The 14,388-nt window shown below is 32.7% G+C and overlaps 1 protein-coding gene across 1 annotated transcript in view; it reads left to right on the plus strand.

The window, feature by feature from the left end:
* Positions 1–14,388, plus strand: part of LOC111060651 (D-beta-hydroxybutyrate dehydrogenase, mitochondrial) — a 281,404-nt gene that overhangs the window by 255,225 nt on the left and 11,791 nt on the right. The gene's annotated exons all lie outside the window — the stretch shown is intronic.

The following is a 14,388-nucleotide window of genomic DNA, read 5'->3' on the forward strand; positions in this document are numbered from 1 at the left end:
TTCGTGTGAATTCGTGTTGGACAATTAGAGCAATATTCTTACATTTATTTTGTTGAATTCTTTATGGGAAACATAATATATACGAGTAAGTATGCGATATGCTTCAAATAAAACTAATTATTTTATTTGTTTTGAAAGGTAAGGATAGAGAGTAGTTTGCTTCTTCAAAATGAACCATCCAATTACCGATCTTGTTTCCTCTCCATCATTATTCAAGGGTGCAACAAATTGTTTCCAAAAGAATCAAATTTCGAGCGTTCTTGGATAGTCAACTTCTGAGAACTGTATAAATTCTGTACTCTAGTACATTTCTTCCATTCCGAATAATCTATAATCTAGATTCTCTTATGATAATCGGCCTTTAACCTAGTTACAAGATCATAAGCTCAAATTTTGAAGCCTCAAAAACTCTACAATCTCGAAATTGGGAAATTATCTTAGAGCAAATCACAGGACCTTTTGTAGACCTTGAAGAACATTCTACTATCACTTTTCTGTTTCACTGTCCATTCTCCGAGATTGCTTATCAACTCAGAACTCAATCTCCATTGGATTTAAAAGCTTTAAAGTGGAATTAATGCTGCATTTTATTATTTTTTCACGATGACACGACTGGTTTCGACTTTTGTTTCGTTTGACGAAAACCGTGTAGTGGAAATTAGAGTTTTGAAAGGGAGAAAAGAGAAAGAAAGATGAATGAAAACTTTAAATACCTCATCACTACAGTAACTATATAACCATATAGCTACTGTACTTATCACTAATTGGTCAACTTAAGTCAGAAGTCTGCCAATAGTAGAGCAGCTGACAAAGTTCTAGAAGCATTTGGGAGGTGTCAGTAAGAGAGCTGTCAGCCAATCATCGTCCAGCATTATTGTTGTCTGTATTTAAATGAGAGACCACACACTAAGAATGAATTCTGACTTGTAACAGTTTTGGATGTAATCAAGAAAATATCTTATTTGAAGAAGAAGAAGAAGAAGAAGAAGATCAAGAACAAGAAAGAAGAAGAAAAAGTGAAAAGGAAGTAGAAAAAGTAAGAACGAAAAGTTATAGAAAAGATACGGATACCAACAGAATGAATTAAACTAACCAACTATAGTAAATCAAATAGAGACAGCAAGCAAGGCCAACCAGTGGATAGCGTGCGAAACTAGGCTAAATCCAATTATTGTTTTGTTCAAAGTCTTCCTATTTTTCGGCTATTTGGTGTCAGACACGAGAAAAAGGAAAGGCACCAATCAACTACAGTCAACTGCCCGAAACTATTTAGCTTTCAGCAGTTTAGTGACTCTGTTGGCTGAGTCTTGTTGTCTTCGACTCTATTGGTTGACTCTGGCCATTAAACAATTAATACTATATTTACTGGTTGACTATTATTGTGACTTCTATAATATTTCATGCTATAGTTTTACAGATGTAAATAAATGAGCGATTTCAATTTATTCGTTTGATAATTATTATATATAGACTCAGTGTACTCATACTGTCATTATATATGTGAATAGTAGACTTTGTAAACTCCGGTCACCACTTTCATAAATAACTAGCCGACAGGCTCGCTTCGCTCGCCTCATCCGTCTAGCCACGGATCTCCACTTCAAGCTCAGTTTTAATTACGAAAACTTTATCACAAAAACACTACAGGCCGATTTCCGAGCTCGGGATTTAGCTAAGTCCTAGACTTCAAACAGCTGGAGTCAGAAAATTGGTTTTCCAAAACGGGGCGTAGTCGCAGTCATTGTCTATATAGTCGCAGTCATCTATATATATAAAAGCGAAATGGCACTCACTCACTGACTGACTGACTCACTCACTCACTCACTCACTCACTCGCATAACTAAAAATCTACCGGACCAAAAATGTTCAAATTTGGTAGGTATGTTCAGTTGGCCCTTTAGAGGCGCACTAAGAAATCTTTTGGCAATATTTCAACTCTAAGGGTTGTTTTTAAGGGTTTAAAGTTCGTCTTTTAGCATGTATATTCTTCTTCTCCCAATCTCTTAATTAGAATTGAAATTTCCATATCATATGTTACTATAGAACTATAATCTAGATAGAGTACCTCTTCGAAACAGTTGTTAACTGGCAAGTAAATTAATAATTTTGTCAGGTTGGCATTAAGTTGAGTTGATTTTGTTAGGTTGGCACCAAGTTGAAGATTTAAATGCATTTATCGCGGAAAAATTGATTGGGCACTGCTACTTCAATCCTGGGAATATTATATTACTAGCCGTCAGGCTCGCTTCGCTCGCCATATCTGTTTAGCCAGACGTCGTTTAGTCTGGACCCCCGACTGAATTGTCCTAATATAATATGATAAAAATGAAAAAATGCAGGCGAGCGAAGCGAGCCTGCTGATCTCATTCTTGGACGATCCAGTCGGGGGTCCAGGGGCGGAGCCCCCTGGCTAGACGGATATGGCGAGCGAAGCGAGCCTGACGGCTAGTTGTCTATATAGTCATATAGTCTATAGTCATATAGTCATTGTCTATATTGTCTATATAGTCACGTTTGAATTAAATTTCGAAAAACTAGAAAATTGAACACAAAATAAAATAAAGAGAAAATAAGGCAAAGTTTCAGTTATTTTGTATTATTTAGGAATGTTTCATTTCGTCAAGGAAAAACGTTTCCAATTATAGAAATGAGAAAATAAAAACTACGACCACTGTTATAAAAGCTGCGACTATGCCCCGTTTTGGAAAGCCAATTTTCTGACTCCAGCTGTTTAAAGTCTAGGAATTAGCTAAATCCCGAGCTCGGAAACTGGCCCTACTAGTTTCAAGCCTTTTCAAGTGTATTTTTTAAAATCCGAATTTAGAGCGTGTCTGCAAGTTTTGAAAAATGTTGGATCCGAAAAAAAACTATTTTTAGGTTTTTTTGTGTTAGTCAATGAGTGACATTTCAAACTCTTTCAGATAGATACACAGATTTCGATTATAATTATAGTTGACTCTGTGTAGTAATTGTTATATTAATTTTATAGTATATATAGTTATTTATATTTATAGTTGACTCTGACTTTTGCTCCTAGAGTCACAATTATTGACTCTACTGATTACCTCTACTGATTGACTCTACTCATTGACTCTACTGATTGACTCTACTGATTGACTCTAGTGGCCATAATCTCAGCTACAACTACACGACCTTGACTCAAGTTGGCCTGACTGCTATGGTTAAAGTGAAATCGACGCTTTGCTGCTAATCAAATTTCAATTAGAGCCTCCTCACTCCTCAACTCTGTTGTGTGCTGCTTGCTGCTTGTTAGTAACGCCATTGTCTCTGACGGCGTTTCTTCAATGTTTGGAAAATGTCCAGCGTTTAGAAACTGGACGTTTTTAGTTGAAATTGAAGGTGACGCCAGTGTTTATCTTGACATTTGATTCAGGAAAAAGTATTATATTGAGGTTATCAGCTCCTACAAAGGGGATTGAAAATCTAATCATCCAGATTGATTAAGATTGATAGATCAGGTAGAGCATCATCCTCAGCAAATAAAAAATTAGCAAGAAAAAATGAGGGAGAAAGTGGCCACAGGCCATTACAAAAAGTATAATTTCATACCTTGAACATTTTTCACTATTAAGACGTGGAATAGTTATTTGTATATCTAGAGTGAAAAGTACGACTTTTTCTCCCTGTGGGAAAAAGTTTGAAGCCCGAGGTGAAGCCGAGGGCAACAATTTTCCTGAGGGAGAAAACGTATTTTTCGCTCGTGATGTACACAACATTTTTCCTACATCTACATTTTTTTATAGAAACTGCAAATAATATCATTTTAATAACTTACGTATTGGTGACAATGTTTCCTAACAACATAACCTAAAATCTGAAACCCAAAAACCGGTCGTATGATTGGCAATGCCGATTGCACTATCTATCGGCAAAAGTTGTAACAATTATATCAGCTGGGCGTCAACCAAAAATGGCTGACTCCAGATCACGCGGTTCAGATTTGAATTGCAGATCAAATATATTTTTCCTCCACCTACTGTCTAAAGTACTTACTTTACTCCCTAAAACATTCTAAAGTGTCACTTTTTCGCTCTCGGTAGTAAAAAACAGAAAAACTCCCTAGGGAGGAAAAGTGACCCCATTTAAATAACATGGGAAGCATCTCTATTTTGAAACTTACATTGTAATAGGGTAGAAGGTCTAAGCTCAGATGAGAAAGCATAATAGAAGTATCTGTCATTGAGTCAACTGAATTCAATACCACAACCAGAAATTTGATCAACTCATGAAATATTATGTTTGTATGATATTATATTCTTAATATTAGTAGACGATAAAAATTTATACAATTTTAAAAATATTATATTCTATTCAAAATACCAGCCAACAAAAAAAATTCTCAATTCTATTTTTCTTTTCTTGTAATTTGGCTGCAATCTAACACTTTGGTTAATGAACAGTTCAATTATTAATAGGTTAAAGTTTGACACTAAAGTGGTCTTTCAGCTTTCACAATCTCATTGAGCAATGCCCATATGCACTGTTACTTTCAAAATCACTCACTAACACTATGCTATATTTACACGAGATCTGTAGGCTTCTTCCTTTCCAGTCTCCTCACTGTAGTAGAGCTGTCAATGAGGTGTAGAGCTTGGATGTTCTGGTGATTATGTAGTCTGTTCATGGTTTATGGGAGCCTTATCTCAATTCTATGATAGCCTTTATTGACAACCTGAGAATTTGACTACTTGTATATTTGACAACATTTACCATCAAAACTATTTTGTGACATTTAAATGGGAGCCTTATCTCAATTCTATGAGAGCCTTTATTGATAACCTGAGAATTTGATCATTGTTTATTTGACAACATATTTACCATCAAAACCATTTTTGTGACATTTAAATCGAACATTATATTCAGCACACTAATATTCAAACATGTAATGGAAAAAGGTACAGTATGTGAGAGCACCAGGGAGAGCAACCCTTGCTCTTATAACACACAAGTTATACAATGAACAATGTATAATAAATTTAAGCTTAAACTTGAAAACTTGAATATCTATAAGCCTAGATAAAGATGATAATAATAAATATGACAAGCTTAGATCAGAATAAAAGATGAATGATGAGTTACTTCTTAAAATGTATGTATTCAGAGCTGCTTTCTTTTATTCATAAAATAGAATTTTTATAATACCTTTTGAAATTAATAAAATAATTTGTATTTCCAAATCTATTATTTTTTTAATTGTATTATTCTATTTTATAGATAGATGAGTTACTTCTTAAAATGTATGTATTCAGAGCTGCTTTCTTTTATTTATAAAATAGAATTTTTATAATACCTTTTGAAATTAATAAAATAATTTGTTTTCTCAAATCTATTATTTTATTAATTTTATAATTATATTTTATAGATAGATGAGTTACTTATTTAGTGAAATATAGCTAGATCATAATCAGTCTGATATAGCGTCATTGAATATGTCGTCCCTCCTCAAATGACGTCATAACCAAGTTCCATTTCAGATACATTGGTGTGCATAAATAAATAACATTACCTACAAACAGTGTCAATGCAAAGTGGAAATTGAACTTGAAATAGCAAAAATTAATTAAACCAAAATATTTTCAATTAAAAGAAGCAAATGTAGAAGAAAATTAAGGTAATAATCAGATCATAGTAACCCACAAAAAATATTCAAGAGGAAATCAAGGACAATGACTCATAATGCAAGGAAAAAACAAAAAAGAAGCAAGAGCTGGAAAGGCTTTCATGATATCATATATTAAATGATCTCATGATCTCATATACATCATAAATATCGGGGATCGAGCTTCGCTCTAGAACTCAAAAGCATAACAAATTTATTACGATTGAACGAAGAAATTATAATAACATTCATACAGAAATGTTCTATCTAATCACAGTGAATTGAGATTAATTCCCAGAGGAATGCAAAAATTTCCCTCACAAAGGCCCAGTTGCACAAAAGCCGGTTAAATTTTAATCATGGTTAACTTTACGTGAACCAAATCAAAGAAGACGATTTCAAAAAGATGGATCTACTAGAATTAATCAGGATTGAAAATAACCCGGTTTTTTTGCAACCGGCACTGAGTACCTGATTGAATGATTACAAAAGTTCAACAGCTGAGTCATAATATTTTGACACAGTCCCACACACAACGTTTACGTGAACTCGCTCACTCACTTCCAACACCAACAGACGACGAAATAATTATTTTCAGCTGTTTTTCCAAGGATGAATAATAATTATCAGTTTAATGTCCTTCAGCGAGTTTTCCCAGGGATGAGACCTAGTACAATCGAATTTTTATATTATAAACCTACTATGTTCTGAATTTCGTGAGAATCGTTAGAGCCGTTTTCGAGATCTGGTGAAATACAAACATATAAACATCTAAACATATAAACAGAAGTTTCTCGTTTAATAGTATAGGATAGGATATGCTTGTGATTTGCTCTTACATGCTGTAATTTGCTGCTTTTTCAAATATTGATATATTGGCTATTTATCTCGCTTCAAAATGTACAATATAATTCTCTCACTGAATTCAACTATATTACTCTATAAATGTTTTAAATTGTTGATTTATATTTTCAACGAGTATTCAATTATCAATATTATAATAAACTTGTTGTCTGAAGCTATGAATCTTTATCCAAAGAGCTCCTCTCATAATATATTGGAACTTATTGGAAGACTATTGGAATTTCTGTCATTTTCAATACTAAACAAAGTCATATAAACGGTATTCAACTTGCAGATGACACTCAACACAGTCTAACAATTTCAAACTCAACAAATAATGGAATTCGAGGAATTTGTGACATTTGTCAAGCCAAGCCTTTTCTCTCAGTTTCATTTGAACTTTGCCAACTGTCAACTTACAAGAAACTTGCATTAAAGTTGTACATGTACTGAAGAGTACCGTACTTCATCTGGGAAGAGGAAGAGTCGCTTTGATAAACCAACTGTACATGTTTCAGGAAGAAGAAGCTTTTCTAACATTCCTGAACTTTCTCTCGTCTAGTGTGTTTTTTTAAATCTATGGATTCTAGTCTGTCTTTATCTGTATTTACTCATTCTCTCGTCTAGTGTTTTTTTTTATATCCATGGATTCTAGTCTCACTTTCTCCGTGGAGTGTATTTTGTTAAATCTGTGGTGGATTTTTGATTGTTTATTATTTATTGATTTATTGTAGGCTACGGAACACTAGAATCACTAAATAATTATGACCATGACAATTTTGTTCATATCTCAGAAGTTTTTACTATAGATTACTTATAGTATTTACTATTTTATTACAACAGGGTTATGCCTGTTGTCTTCTCTTAATCATATTATATTTTAATATTGATTTGTGATTGGCAACTAAAATGAATAAATAAATATCTATAGATCTATACATTCTAGTACCTACAGACAACCTGTACTGGTGTAGATCTAGAGTCTATAGTGAGGTCCACGTTATAATGGCAGTATTGATTAGTATTGGTGTTTTCATCCTTGTCTATCATTCAACAAAGCAGATAGTGCAATCCTTTTCTAGCTCTTCAACGTTTCCAGATCATTCTTTTTGTAGAAATATAACTAACAAGCCGTCAGGCTCGCTTCGCTCGCCATATCCGTCTAGCCAGGGGGCTCCGCCCCCTGGACCACCGACTGGATCGTCCATAAATGAAATCAGCGGGCTCGCTTCGCTCGCCTGAATTTCTCATTTGAGTTTGCTTCATTCCATCAGAAAGTCAAAGTACTTCCTCGCTCGATAAGCGTAAAAAAAAGCTGGAAAAACGCAGATTTTGGGCGTATCTTTGACGTTATTCCAAATTCCTTCTAACACAACATTATTACACCCTAGCTAAATTTCTGTACTAAATTTGAACATTTTCTGTTCATTTGTTCTCGATAAAGCTGAGAAAACGCTAAAAAAACGCTGGAAAAACGCAGATTTTGGGCGTATGTTTGGTGATTTTTCCAAATCCGTTCTTAGTGCGCCTCTAAAGGGCCAACTGAACATACATACCAAATTTGAACGTTTTTGGTCCGGTAGATTCTTAGTTCTGCGAGTGAGTGTGTCAGTCAGTGAGTGAGTGCCATTTCGCTTTTATATAAATATATAGATTAACAGGATATTTTATCTCAATCATGAAAATGTATTATTTAATCATTGACAAATAAATTTTCTTGACTATAATAAAATATTATTGATTATTTTAAACAAAGATGAACAGTTAATATTGCATCAAATATACCGGTATCAGTTATATTCTATAAAAGGCACAGTATCGTCAACGCTGTTCTCCTATCTTTCTCAACTGCCATTATAACGTGGACCTCACTATAGTGTCAAAAGATTAGCTGAAAGCTGAATGTCAACAATAATTACAGGACGGAAACGCAAACTCGGAATTAAAGTGTAAATTGTTTGGACGATTAACTCCGGCTTGAAGAAGTGTCACGTTCTTCAGTGGAATCTGGAATGTGGTGACTTGTAGACAAGAAAGTTGATTAGGAAGGTTATACCGTTGTGTTTGCGGTATTTAGAAATTATTTCTAAGATTATGTTGGTGGAGTGATTGGAAAATTTGTTATGAACATGTTGATCTTAGTTCTGGTATGTGTGAATTAACGTGAAAGAACTATTTGTATTTTGGGGAATTCGGATGAGGAATAGTTTTTAAAATAGTTTTGGACTTGACATGCTTCAACAATTTTGTAGGCAGTATTTATGATTTTATTTTGACACTCAATAATGACATCATAGCAGAAACATGTGTCTAAAAACCAATAACTGGAAGAATAGGCCTATTTAAATAATCGGTTGAAAAGATTGATAAAATAATTGACCGAGCGAAGTGAGGTCTAAGATTCAAGTCGACGGTATGACATTTCTCTTAATGTTTAAATGCTTTATATGTTTATATGTTGCGCATTTACGGCGAAACGCGGTAATAGATTTTCATGAAATTTGACAGGTATATGTTCCTTTTTTAATTGCGCGTCAACGTATATACAAGGTTTTTGGAAATTTTGAATTTCAAGGATAATATGAAAGGAAAAAGGAGCCTCCTGCATACGCCAATATTACCGTAAAAATCAGACTATAAAATTATTCATCATAAATCAGCTGACAAGTGATTACACAGATGTGTGGAGAAGCCAGTCTATTGCTGTATTTCCATAATATATAGTTTCAATCAGCTACTTGTGGATGAGAATACTGCGTGAGGTCTACTGTTTACAGAACTACTAGTATTGAAATGAATAGTCTTAAAATAATAGGCTAGTTCTTTCGTCGATATCATTGAAATCTATTGCAAAATTTTTGAATAATTGACATTATGTGAAGCAATTGAATAAATAATATGAAATTTGTTGAATGAGAAATGTGTGTAATTTTATATATTTTCATAATATTGGAAAACAGTTTTATTTTTGTCACATCCACATTTATTAGACATTTATACAGGACTGCAGTTTCTGCAATGTCTAATTAATGTAGATGTGACAAAAATAAAACTGTGTTTATTCAAGAATAAAAAATAAATTAGCAATTTTTAAATTTTGTTCTCGATGACAAGGTAGAGTACAGTATTGCAAAAAAGCAAATTGTATTGACTCTAAATTTCTGTAAGACGAAACTCTATGTTTGTAAAAGCTCTTGAGTTAATAAAACATTATTATTATTATTATTATTAATATTATTAAACTTGTTGAAGTTTTGCAATTATAATTATACTTTATTATTAATCGTACCATAGTACGTACCAACTATAATTTGGTGTTTCAATTTTTCTAAATTTAAAATTTGCATCTCATATTTATTTTTGGACGAAAGTTGAGCTTGAACTTCTTACAGGAGAAACATAACCTATTTTTTGGACATGTAATCGAAATTTGGGAATGGAATAGTTTTGGGCCAAGCCTGTTGTTCCTTTCCAATCATATTTATATGATTTGTTATTGTATCCTCGTATAAATAAATAAATAAATAGTCCCTTTGCAAATAATGGATATTTTCAAGAACATTATTATTGTATCCTCGTATAAATAAATAAATAAATAGTCCCTTTAATGCAAATAATGGATATTTTCAAGAACATTAATGAATTATTAGGTAATGAATCTTTGTAAATTACTTGTAAAATATATTAATTAATACTGATATGTTATTATAGGCTATTATGTATGTTTATTCATGTTCTGTACTTAGAATGAAACATTGGAATATTGTCTAAAAATATCAGGAATTTATTGAAAAGTTACAAACATGTATCAACACCTATGCTGTCATCTCCAGTGTGAAAATTCAAAACTTAAAAATGTAGATTAGGATAGCTGTTATGCTTTATTCTATACTTAATCTCAATATAATAATGTCAAAGTTCTTGAATGGAAGATCTTGAAGTGTCAAAAGGATCAACAACGAATAATTACACTCAGGACCTCAATAACTAGTAGTTCTGTGAACAGTAGACCTCACGCAGTATTCTCATCCACAAGTACCTGATTGAAACTATAGACCTTATGGAAATACAGCAATAGACTGGCTCCTCCACACATCTGTGTAATCACTTGTCAGCTGATTTATGATGAATAATTCTATAGTCTGATTTTTACTCTAATATTGGCGTATGAAGGAGGCTTCTTTTTCCTTTTATATTATCCTTGAAATGCAAAATTTCCACAAACCTTGTTTATACGTCGACGCGCAATTAAAAAAGGAACATACCTGTCAAATTTCATGAAAATCTATTACCGCGTTTCGCCGTAAATGCGCAACATTTAAACATTAAGAGAAATGCCAAACCGTCGACTTGAATCTTAGACCTCACTTCGCTCGGTCAATAATGCATTTGTACTTCAACATTTCTAACAATGAATAGTTACACGCAGGACCTTAAATATAATGCATTTGATCTTCATAATTGGAGTTTTTCAATTTATTCTTCAAACTGATTATTGGACATTGTTTTAGACCAGCAAGTTGCAATTCCTTTTGTAGCCAGTACATAGTTGCAACATTTCGATTCATTGAAACACACAATTTGTTTCACAACTGCAAACGTAATACAACAAACACACACTTACCTTCAGGCCAATATGTTATTGACAAGTTGAAAGAGTGTACTTGTCTTCACACAACAATACACGCACATGCCTCCTAAATAGTAAAACTTTCACTAGTGCCTGAAGTGAGACACTCATTTTAAAATACCAGCACTCTTCATAAGCATTATCAGTGCTTCCAATTCAAACAATACTGAACGTTTGAAATGATTCTGACTGTAGCAAAAACTATTTAATCATATACGGATTTGTGCAACAAGTGTGTGTGTGTGTGCAGTATGGCGCATCCTACAAGCATGCATCTCTCATAGTATAGATATAGTTTATGTGCGGTTTCTTTATGTATGTGTCTACAATATACAGAGTGTTTCATAAGTAGTGTCGAACATTCTAGGGTATTGTTCCTGGATGATAGCTGACTAAAAAAAATGTCCTATTTGATGTGTCCAAAACTCAGTGATTATCCTTATAGATGCGATTTTGTTTTTAATTTTTATTTCATTCATTCATTCATTCATTCATTTTTTTTCATTCACAATCACAAATCATAATTAAAATAAGATTGGGAGAAGACAACAGGCATAGCCCAAAACTGTCTCCTCCCAAATTTTTACAAATAAAAGTTTCGAAAAAGAATGAGGTTAGAATTCACTTTTTACTTCAAAAAGTCCAATTTACAAATCACTTTTTGCTTTTGGAAAAAACGACTAGCAGTCAAATTTGTTTTTTCCAAAAGCAAAAAGTGATTTAATAATAAGCAGTTCGTGATGGAAAACAACATTGAAGAATCCAATTTACACTTCAAAACTAATGACTAAACTAAAAATTTTAAATTTTGATATTTTAAAACGAATTAAAAACAAAAATATTTCACTCAAATCTTTACAAATTGGAAATTTTTGAGTAATTTTACAAAATTTTGAGCCAGAAAAGAAACACAACTTCTTTATTAGCACAGCTGTTTTGAATTCAACAACGAAATGTTGTATTGATCTGAAATTTGGCATGAATATTAATTTATGCTATAAATACTCAACTTTAAAAAATGAAATGAAAAATTTTCCATGTAAATTTTCAAAATGGCGGCCATTTTAAATTTTTGATGGCAAATTTCACGAAAACCGTTCACTTTACAAGTTGGCAAATTCTATCAAGATTTTAAGGATACCTTATTTTTAAGGTTGGTCAAAGAATAACAGAGAAATTAATTATCTTCTTACTGCATGCATGCACAAAGGTGCGTACAGATTTACGCGCCGCGAACATGAGCAATAATTCACTTTTAATCAGCTGATGCCAAGCTTTTTATATCTGTATCTTACCGTTTCTGTAAAAATACAGTTATAATCAGCTGATTAAAAGTGAATTGCTCATATGGAGCAATTACTGAGTTTCAAAGATTCATCTTAAATACAATTTTGGAATTAAAAATTAAATATTGCTGTTTAAATGGTGAAAAGTAGTCATGCATTCAGTACGAAAAGAATTAATCTCTCTGTTATTATTCGACCAATAAAGTATCCTTGAATTCTTGATGAAATTTGCTAACTTTTTTGTCTCTTGTAAAGTGGACTATTTTCGAGAAATTTGTCATTAGAAATTTTAAATGGCCACCATTTAGAAATTCACACCGAAAATTTTATTTTTCAAAGTTGAGTCTTTATAGCATAAATAGTCATTCCAAATTTCAGATCAATACAACATTTCGTTCTAGAGATAAAAATTCCTAAGTGAAAAAAAAACAAAATGGCAGCTATAAGGATAACCGCTGAGTTTTGGACACTTCAAATACGATATTTGTAGTCTCCTATCATCCAGGAACAATACCCTAAAATTTTCGACACTACTTCTGAAACACTATGTAGATATAATTCTGCTGTACTACTGTAGATATGGTTACAGTATAGGTATAACTCATGTGCTGACACTACTTGTGCTGTTACTACCACTTTAGATATGTGTACAGTACGGTATAGATATAATTCATGTGCTGATACTACTGTAGATATATGTACAATATAGGTATATGTGTTGTAGACATGTATATGGAAAGTGGCGAAAGCTGCATTCCTTTCATGCAGCACACACCTACTTACAAAATAGAAGTAAGTGCATGTGTGTGTCATAGATAGTAACACACGCAAACTAGAAACTGCGGTTGTTCCAAATAATGCACGCAACTATTTATACTTGCTGATAAGCTTGTTAAACTATCAAAACTATCATGCTAGGTATATTTGATTAGTCTCCAACCCAGTGCGTATTTCTATTTCTTTTAATGGGTTTTATATGATAATCATGTATTTTTTGCAATCTCTAATGTCCGGTTTTATCAAGCTCGGTAAATACATTTGAACATGCCCAAATCAATTATTATTATTCAACGAAAATCCAAATTAAATGTTGTAATTCACCCCGAAGACTTCAGCTACTGCAAATATTGACAACAGGTTAAACAGCTAGATGGAAATTCGATGAGCGCTGCTACTATTGAAAAATTATTTGTCAGCCCGGGAAGTCTTCGGGGTGAATTACAGCATTTAATTTGGATTTTCGTTCTATTATATTAAGCGAGCAATTTCTGTATATATCTGGTTATTTTTATACCTGGTTATTTATGTTTCACGTATCTCGAAAACGGCTCTAACGATTTTCACGAAATTTGGAACATAGTAGGTTTATGATATAAAGATTCGATTGCACTAGGTCTCATTCTTTGGAAAACTCGCTGAACGACATTAGAAGGATAATTCATCCTTGGAAAACAGATGATAATTTCGTCGTTTCTCGATAACAGAAGATGCGTGTGCCTGTGTGGGAGAGAGACAGAATTATTTCAAGCTGTGTAATCATAATCAATCAGCGAGAAATTTTATCTAGCTAGACAATTTAATCGATTTTATCAACAATAATCTGATTTGTTGACATGACATGATAATCTTCCTAAACTATAGTATATCATAATTTTCAAAGTTGATCATTATTTGACAATTTCAAGTGATTAGTGAGTGTTATTTTGTTATTTAATTTGGTTTGTATATAATCTAAATTATAATTTTTTTATTCTCAAATGTTTGAACATAAAATTGAACCTGAATTCAAGTGTATGGAACATAACCTACTTTCTGGACTATTTATAGTGTATAAATCAAAGTTCGGGAAAGAAACAGTTTTGGGCTGTGCTGTTAGTACTTCCCCAATCATTTTAAAGAATTGTGTTTGGTTTATCAAAAGTCAATAAATAAATAACGAGCGAAGCTCGGTGCCCCGATATAATAATTAATTCATTAGCATTTCAATATCTTCAATCTTCATTTGTAG

This window comes from Nilaparvata lugens, chromosome 11, assembly GCF_014356525.2.
Source record: "Nilaparvata lugens isolate BPH chromosome 11, ASM1435652v1, whole genome shotgun sequence".
Taxonomy (NCBI): domain Eukaryota; kingdom Metazoa; phylum Arthropoda; class Insecta; order Hemiptera; family Delphacidae; genus Nilaparvata; species Nilaparvata lugens.